General features: G+C 43.7%; 1 protein-coding gene across 1 annotated transcript in view; it reads right to left on the bottom strand.

Annotated features, from left to right (window-relative positions):
- Positions 1 to 9,718, bottom strand: part of MMAA (metabolism of cobalamin associated A) — a 37,176-nt gene that overhangs the window by 3,181 nt on the left and 24,277 nt on the right. The gene's annotated exons all lie outside the window — the stretch shown is intronic.

The raw sequence follows: 9,718 nt of genomic DNA, 5'->3' as shown, positions 1-9,718 counted from the left end.
ATCCTTCTTAAAGTGCGGTGCCCAGAACTGGACACCGTACTCCAGATGAGGCCTAACCAGTGCTGAGCAGAGGGGAACTAGTACTTCCCGGGATTTGGAAGCTACACTTGCAGGCTCCGTCCATTCAGGCATATAAGCACAGAACCATCCTCAACCTGCTCACCCCAGTTGCTTCCAGCAGGCTCCCCCAGCCCCTGCTGGCTTCCTGTTGCTCTCTCTCCCTGAGGCCCCAGCTGGATTACCACTGAACTTCCTACCCGCTCTCTCTTTAACCCACCGACCCAACCAGCTTACCAGACCAGAGCAACGGGACTCCCTTTTTCTTTTTTGTTGTTTGCTTGTTACATTTATATCCTGCCTCTTCCTCCCAAGGAGCCCAGGCCAGCATACATGGTCTTCCTCCTCTCCATTTTATCTTTACGGCAATCCTGTGAACTAGGTTAGGCTGGCAGTCAGTGGCCCTGTTCACATGTAACGCTAAGCTATGATGGTTAGGGTATTTCTGCTAACCACAGTGGTTTAGCATGTTGGGGGAGGGGGGGGAGAAAACCATGTTTCGTGTGGTTAATAAGCCAGCCCGGCTAACCACCTCCCTGCAAAAGGGTTAAGTGCCCCTGGGGTGGCTTACCATGTTGTCTGGCAGGCTTCCCAGTAGCTGAAATGGGCTCCAAAGGACTTCTAGGCCACAACCATAGAGTCTGCCGGCTAGAGCATCTGCTGCTTCTAGAGATGCTCTAGCAGAGAGACTTTCTCTATGGTCGCCAGAGCATCAGAATGGCTGGAGCGGCCAGCCACACATTTTCATGGCGCACAGACTGCTGGGATCACCAGCGGCAGGAGGATAGTTAAGGTAATTACAGAGGGGGTGGTTCCCGGTCATGTGACGGGCCCATGCGTCATGGTTTTGCCCCCCCCACCCTCCCAGTTACCCTAACCACCCTCTCCCCCTGTGCATGTGAACAGGCCCAGTGACTGGCCCGAAGCCATCCAGTGAGATTTGTGGCCGAGAGGGGAGTAGAACCTGAATCTCATGAGTCCCAGGCCAACACTCTAACCGCTACGCCACACTGGCTCTCTTTTCCCCCTTCTTTTTGTTGGCGGCTAGGTGTGCTGCACTGGTCTGCAGCTGCCCACTATCTTCATATCCTAAGAATGTCTCAGAGCCCCGTGTGAGGCCTTCATTGGAAATCAAGCTGGCAGCGGCTGGAGGTCCTCACTTTGCTTTGAAGTAATCTGGTAAGAAAATGTATTATTTAAAAAAAAAATTAAGTGGGAGACAGAGGGCACCTTGGCAGAAGGGGGGACCAAGAAAGATGTCTGGGGCACACACGTATGCGTGGGCCCCATTTGTAGGAACCACAGAACTTTACAACAGGGCCAAAGTTCGGAATGCAAGGCTATCATATATTTCATACACACATACATACACAGAGAGAGAGAGAACATTATTATACCACCCAATAGCAGAACCTCTCGTGGCTATACGTCTATTAAAACCCTATTTTGACTTACGGGTGCAACTCCTCTGTTTCCAGATCTGTCATATACCAAAAATGGGCAGCTGGTTTTCATCACTGATGCAATTTGTATAAACAATGAGATGATTTTCTCCTTACTAACAGCATGTAAAAAAACAAAAACCAACTACATAGGAAAGTAACTAGATCTTTACTAACAAGAAAGGATATCAAACCACAGGGGCTCTTGCTCTGACCACCCAAGATCTTCCAAGATCTCTTGGAGTTGCCTCACTACTTCTTAGATTTTAATAATAATAATAATAATTTCACAACTGCCACTTTATTATAAGTATGAGATGCACTGCAAGATTTCTACCATGTATCATTAACTATAAATAATATATACACAACTTTAACCCAAGGTTTCTGCTATGCAATCTCTTCCCATATTACTACTTTCACACAATTCCTTAGATGCAGGATTGTAAGCACCAAGTGGCAACCCTTTCGAATGCTTACAGACTTTTGCAGTGCACATGAATGTGTCTCTGCAGATTTGCAGCCAAAGTGGTTGTGGGTGGATAATAGTCTTCTTTACCCTTGATTAATATTTTCAGAATAGGGCCAAATTGGTTGTGTTCGGTGATAAATCTCATGGCAAAACTGCACGTTATACTTGCCACATAACATATGTTCTGCCTCCTGATTTTCTTTAATTTCTACAGGCATGGTAGTGGTGTTGGGAGGGGAGATTCTCCCTTCCCTCCCAAAGCCATGCTCTGCTCAAAAAACAGCCCTCCTACATGCTACAACCAATAGAAAAAAGTTTCTATTGGCACCAATGGAAACATTTTTTCCCTATCACTCATGGCTGCATGGGAGGGGGAGGGAGGTAATGATGTGGGTTTTCCAGAAAGTTCTGAATTGGAAAAATTTCTGGAAAATTTTCTTATGGAAATTAGGCTAATTTGCATCAGAAAAAAATCAGGTTGCATTTACTGGACAGTGATCTAATTTAGCACATTCATTTTATTTCTATTTAATAAACAGCGAAGATTAAAAAAAAGTACTCCATGTTATTTTTTGTCCCAATACACCACAAGTATTTGACCAGAAATATTTGAGGAAAATAATATATTATGTAGAAATCATATTGAAATACTTGCAAAAATTTGAAGACAGTAGCATGTTGTTGTTGTTGTTCAGTCGTTCAGTCGTGTCCGACTCTTCGTGACCCCATGGACCATAGCACGCCAGGCCTTCCTGTCCTGCGCTCTCTCCCGGAGCGTGCTCAAGTTACAGTAGTATGTACTTCCCTTATATTATTTACATCTAAAAAACCAATGGTGCTGAAAACCATTGACAGACTAATACATTTTAGCAATCCAAAGAACTATGCATGATATGCTGACAACCACCTATTGCAACTTTTATAACTTGTACAATCATTAAAAAAAGTACAATACATAATCATTCCTGCTGAATTGTTTGTCATTTTTATTCCACACGCCCCATGCAAATCAGTGACATATATGTATTCTTTCAGACATTTGATAGGGATTATCATCAGAAAACATTAATTACAACTCTGAAACTGCCAAGCTTGTCTACTATTGCATTTGCAACTGGCATTAATTCATTGTTACCCATGAACCTCTAAAATGGAAACTTTGCTGCAGAAAAATAAAGCACTGGAAAATTTTCTGGAAAATGTTTTCCCACATCACGGGGGATGGGGAGGAGAGTTGCTGTGGGAGGTGAAAAGATAAACTCCCTTCTTCGCATGCTGCAATCTCCCCCTGCAAACGATTCTTTTTAAAAGAACCCCAGGTTTGCCAACCAAAGCCAGGTGCAAAACTGTGGGTCTGAAGGCAGAGCCAAGGACCTACAGCACCCCATTAGCCACACACTGGGATGTATTTGCACATGTAAGTACAAATATCCATCTGAGTTACTACAGGTAAGGATTCCAACAGCTTAATTTAGAAGGGGGGGGGGAGAGCCTTTACATTGTTGCTACTGCTAAACCATTAGGAGTTGGAAATCTGATCTACCGCAAATCTACTTCAAATCTGATCTACTGCAAATCATCCAGTGAACTACCAATAGATCCTGATCTACTTGCTGCCCAAACTGCACTATTTATTTATTCAATTTGTATCTTGCCTTTCCACCAAATGGTGCTGCACATTAAAGGCAGCAAATTGTCACTCTTATGCACAATCACGCAGGTCTACTCTGAGCAGAAGTCAGTCACAGTGTGTTCTACAGCTTATTCCCTAGGAAGTGTTGCAGCCTTAGTCTGCTGTGGGAGGGGGCATTAAAAGGCCATTTGTCAGATTGGGATGATCCAGTGGACAGCATCAAATTCAGACCTAAACATAACGTGTTCAAGGCCCACCGCAGACTAATTAGCCATCTGAACCTAGGTGGCGAGTCGCTCTCAGGCAATGTTAGTGCAGTGTCCATAAAATAGAAATAGTAGTTTATGCAACTACATTGTAGGCCTCACTCACTTAAACATGATACTGGATGTGCAAAACACACACTCCTCTGTCCAAACACGAGCTCCATGCACTTGGTGTTTCTTTTGAAGTGGGTTGCCTTACTTGTGTGCACAGTGCTTACACACGATGGCCCAGATGGGCACTCCCCTGATATGCTAATATTGTACACGTAGCGACTGAGGAACTGGTTTAAATGTGGAGTGTGTGTGTGTGCGCACGTGCGTGCACACACACCCATGCATACATGGAATATTGCAGGGTATCACTTTTTGTGCATGTTCTGCATCACATCTCAATTAGCCCCCAGATTGTATGCAAACATAATGAGAAAAGGAAATGCTGTTTCTATCCCTTGGCATAAACTCAGTAACAAACTTGGCAACAAAACGTAAGTGTTTAAAATAATAAACTAAAGATATTCTGGACCATATGAACCAACTTAATTACAGGCACATCAGGATTGCCTTAGCCTCTGCTAATGACGCGATGAGGTTAAAGAATAATCCCTACCTATGTCCGCTATTAGCCATTGATGTCACACTGTCATAGGCTTTGCTCGTCTATGTGTAACATAGGAAGAACAGAGACACTCTAACTTAAAGGTGACCTTCCTCCTCTGAGGAACAGGGCTTCTATCCTCTACTCTTTCTCAAAGGTTTCACATGTACAACTTTTCCTATCAAACAAAAACCAGAAGGGAAGCACTCAAACTAAACAAAATGCAAAAAGAGAATGTATTCTCAAAGGTACCAAAAGGAAATGTCTTTATTTTAACCCGACATGTTCTGGAAACCAATGCTCCTCCATAAATTGTAAATGCTGAAGACAGACTAAGCCAGCTTACAAAGGAGGTAGCTATCCTTTATACACCATCAAGGCTACCACCCCTGCAGGCTGGTTTAAGGTGCAATCCTAAACATGCACAGGATTGTGCCCTTAGTCTGTTTTCAGCATTTGCATTTTATAAGATTGCCTCTGACAAAGGAGCTTTGGTCTTTGAAACATGGTGGGCTAAAATAAAGATGTTTCCCTTTGGCAGCTTTGAGAGGAACTTCTCTCACCATCTAAATTAGAGTGTCTTTGCTCTTCCCATGTTATGCACAGACCAGGGATAACCTGCAGCAGTGATAGCTAGCAATGCCTAGCAGTAGACACAGGAGGGGATTATTCCCATTTACTAGTAAGACTGTGTTCCCATTGGACAGGGAACAAAGTGCCGCCACCCCCCCCATCCCACATTGTGAAAAGCAATGGGAAGAATGGTTTCTGCTGCATATTGCTCTGCTAAGGAGTTCTTAAAGGGAAAGAGTCTTTGGAATATGGCCACTCACTGCATACCTACCTGACCTTTTTGTTAGATTAAGGCATGGCTAGGAAACGTGTGTGCCCTCCCCTTGTTTTGGTCTACAACTCTCATCAGCCCTAACCAGCATAGCCAATGGTGAGGGATGATGGGAGTTGCAGGTAAAAACATATGGAGGTATGGAAGTGCAGAGTAAACGGAGAAGGGAATCTGCAGTATTAGTCATTAAACTTTGAATGTAAAAACTGAAAATTAGCTTGATACTTAAACTGAAATATGCTGAGCAATGGGCGAGCATCTTCATCTTGTTATTGTTCCTCTGATACCAGGTTAAGAAACAGCATAGGAAGGATTCTAACAACATCACAAAGCAAAGGAACTCTGAGAGGTTCTTAGGTCATACTAAAGCCTTGCCTTACCCTTTTCTAATGAAGAAATCATTAACTAGTCTTGGCCTGTTTCAGCATGTTTTACCCTGCATTCTTCAGCAGTATCAACAGAAAAAGAAAAGGTAGCTGAAACAAGTTCTTGTTTCTTTGCAAAGGGAACAAGAAGTTCCAGGTACCTTACATTCCCCCCGCATCCCCATTATAATACTGGAGAAGGAATGATGCAACAGAGTTTGCATTTTGCATCTGTTAAAGCATTTGGCTAGGGATGATGGGGGTTGTAGTCCAACACATCTGTGGGGGGCATCAGGCTGGGGAAGGGTTTGTTACAGCATGGAAGTTGGTCTGACTCCGTATCAAATTGAAAGCCTAGGGGCCTGTTTCCAGAAGCGATTTACTCTGAACTGGCTGCATATGGAGGTTGTTAGGGATACATGACATAGCCATACAGCAGCCACACCAAAGCTTATCGCAGAAAAACAGGGTTTCCCGAGACTACTTATAGTCAGAAACTTTTTCTTAATTTGGCTTGTCTACGCTTCTGTTGTGGTGAACACCAGCCCTCCGCATTTACTCCAGTATGTTAGCTGTGCCCAGAGGTGTGCCTTTCACTGTGACCCCGGTCAAGGGGTGTTTCCCCAATGTTTTCCCTGCCTATGTTTCCCTGATGTTTCCGCTATTTCCCAGTTGGTGACCAGAGTTCTTTCTTTTTTTTAAGTAAAGGATTAAACTGAAACAGCGCTTTAGCATGACATTGCGAACCCAAAGTAATCACCCCACATTCACCAGCAGCCACTGCCCATGGACTGTGAACTGTACATTTAAAGTCATTACTCCATCAGGGGCTAACGCTTACACTAGTAAAAGCGCTGTGGGGTGGCGTGTACATCTAAAAGTTCCTGGCCAGATCACAGTTCCAGAGGTAGTTACCGCAGACTCCTCAGTTGCACGTTTAGAAAGCATCAGTATCACGCGATAGCAAAAAAAGCCCCAGTCTCCAGGCCACTTCTAACTCCCCCTCTCGCTATCTCATTATGACACTATTGAACATTTCTCCAGGAATACACATGTCCCCTATGTTAGTATCTCGCTTTCAGTGTATAACTCTATCTCAAAATAACACTATCACTCATTTGTGCCATCACGCGACAGCGCATTAGTTCAGGAGTTCTTGCTAACTCCTGTTGTGGTCAATAAGGCTTGTTCCCAAAGCTGCAATATCATGCATTTGCGCTACTGCGTGATAGTACATTTATTCAGGGGTACCTGCTAATGCGGAAGATCAGTTTTTAGAGGGAAAGTGGGGGGGAAATAGGCGGAATCAAGTATAGGTTGGGGAAGCCTAGTCAGAAGTAACTCCTGGTGCAGTCAATGAAGCTTGTTCCTGAATTTACTGAGATTGCCATTAAGCCAAAAGCACTAAGTAGACCCAGGATACATCATGTATTCATCGGGTGAAAGGCATAGTAATGTCCCTAATGGCCGTGAAGCGCTATTTCCAAAGCTGCATGTCTCTGCTGTTTGGTTCAAGGCTTTTCAAGATTAATTAATGCCAGCTTCAGTCCTTTGCATCATCGCCTAACCAGCGCTTCAGGGGGCAGGAGAAAGGGGAGCAGAGCCTGGAGCGGGGAGCCTCTTATTGGTTGAGCAGCCCCTGCCTGTCTGATGACGCCCACTTCCAATCCCCCCACCCCACCTGGAAGTATGTTTCAGTCAGCAACTTATAATGGTGTGGTGCACTCCTTTGTGGAGCCCCGTGCAGAGCCATGCTGATTCCATGAAAAATCCGGTATACCTCCATTTGCTTCACCCTTCCGTTGTCATGGAAACATGGCCGAGGTCAGAGTTTCTTCCACCCTTTCCAGTCTCCTAACATTTCAACTGTAGTTTCAAATTGCAGTTTTCCCTATTGCTGAAATGGAAGCAAACCTATCTCATTTGTAAAACACCCAGAGAGCTTCAGTTATGGGGTGGTATAGAATTATGATTATCATCATCAATAATACACCTTGGCAAGAAGCTTATACTAAGATCATTTTGCAAGATACAAATGTAATAAGAAGTTTTATAGGACTTGAAGCACAATCCTATGCATGTTTACACTGATGTAAGCCCTATTGCATTTAGGGGCTTACTCCAAGGCAAGTGTGCATATGATTGCAGCCCTCTTAACTTTCAGAAGTTCACTACCCATTGTGAAAGAATGCATTCTTAATTGTTACTACCCTAATCCCATGATAAAAAATAAACTGAACATTATTTACTGAACTAGCCATAGCTGGCCAAACCAAAACAATTTATATACATGTATGTATGTATGTATGTATGTTTCACATCTTTATCCCAGCAAACCTGATATTGTAATTTAGATTCAGTAGTGTTCTCTGGTTTTCATTAAGAACACACATCTTATGAATTAACTTAAACTACTTAGGGCGCAATCCTATGCATGTTTAGCCAGAAAAAAGTCCTACTCCCAGCATGCATAAGAGTGCGCCCTTATTTTAGCATAAAAACCCAATTGAGACCTAGAGCTTAGTCTGCCATCTTAACAACAGCAGGGGCTTTCTTCCCACACTGCCTCTGGGAGACAGATTGACCTGCCTACAGCTATTTAACTCTCCATTCACCACAGGACTTCTGCATGCAGTTTACCGCAGTTGAGAGCTTGAGCGCAAAGAAACAGGCCTGGCTGAAGAGGGACTATATTCCCATAATATAGGGCAGGTAAAAAAAAAAAAAAGTGTTTCAACAAACCAACAAGAACTCTTCCTCAGGAAAGATAACATGCTCCTTCCAGAAAGTTCTGTGAATCTTTAAGCCCTCATTAGTCCTATAATGCCCCTTCATGGATCACTGCCTTGTTGTGGCGAAGGGGCTTGCGTAACTCAGTGAAGCCATAAGCTATGCCGTGCAGGGCCACCCAAGACGGACAGGTCATGGTGGAGAGTTCTGACAAAATATGGTCCACTGGAGAAGGTAATGGCAACCCACTCCAGTATTCCTGCCAAGAAAACCCCATGGAACGTATCACAAGGCTAAAAGATATGATGCCGGAAGATCAGCCCCTCAGGTCAGAAGGTGTCCAATATACTACTGGGGAACAGCAGACGGTATTTCCAAGTAGCGCCAGAAAGAGTGAAGCGGCTGGGCCAAAGCCAAAAGGACACTCAGCTGTGGATGTGTCTGGCAGTGAAAAGAAAGTCCGATGCTGTAAAGAACAATATTGTTTAGGAACCTGGAATATAAGATCAATGAATCAAGGTAAGCTGGAGGTGGTCAAACATGAGGTGGCAAGATTGAACATCGACATCTTGGGAATCAGCGAGCTAAAATGGGCAGGCATGGGTGAATTTAATTCAGGTGACCATCGTATCTACTACTGAGGGCAAGAATCCCTTAGAAGAAATGGAGTAGCACTCATAGTCAACAAAAGGGTGGGATAAGCAGTACTGGGGTACAATCTCAAAAACGATAGAATGATCTCAGTACGAATCCAAGGCAAACCATTCAACATCACAGTAATTCAAGTCTATGCCCCAACCACTGAGGCCGAAGAAGCTGAGGTTGATCGGTTCTATGAAGACCTACAACACCTTCTAGAGCTAACACCAAAAAAAGATGTCCTTTTCATCATAGGGGATTGGAATGCTAAAGTAGGAAGTCAACAAATAACCAGGATAACAGGAAAGCACGGCTTTGGTGTACAAAATGAAGCAGGACAAAGGCTAATAGAGTTTTGCCAAGAGAACACGCTGATCATAGCAAACACTCTTTTCCAACAGCACAAGAGGCGACTCTACAGATGGACATCACCAGATGGTCAATATCAAAATCAGACTGATTATGTACTTTGCAGCCAAAGATGGAGAAGCTCTATACAGTCAGTAAAAACAAGACCTGGAGCTGACTGTGGCTCAGATCATGAGCTGCTTCTTGCAAAATTTTGGCTTAAATTGAAGAACGTAGGGAAAACCACTAAACCATTCAGGTATGACCTAAATCATATCCCTTATGAATATACAGTGGAGGTGAGGAATAGATTTAAGGGATTAGACC

The sequence above is a fragment of the Heloderma suspectum genome, chromosome 5 (assembly GCF_057233095.1).
Source record: "Heloderma suspectum isolate Gila_16-S chromosome 5, 16-S_ref, whole genome shotgun sequence".
Taxonomy (NCBI): Eukaryota; Metazoa; Chordata; class Lepidosauria; order Squamata; family Helodermatidae; genus Heloderma; species Heloderma suspectum.
This window is presented reverse-complemented; position numbering and strand designations above follow the sequence as displayed.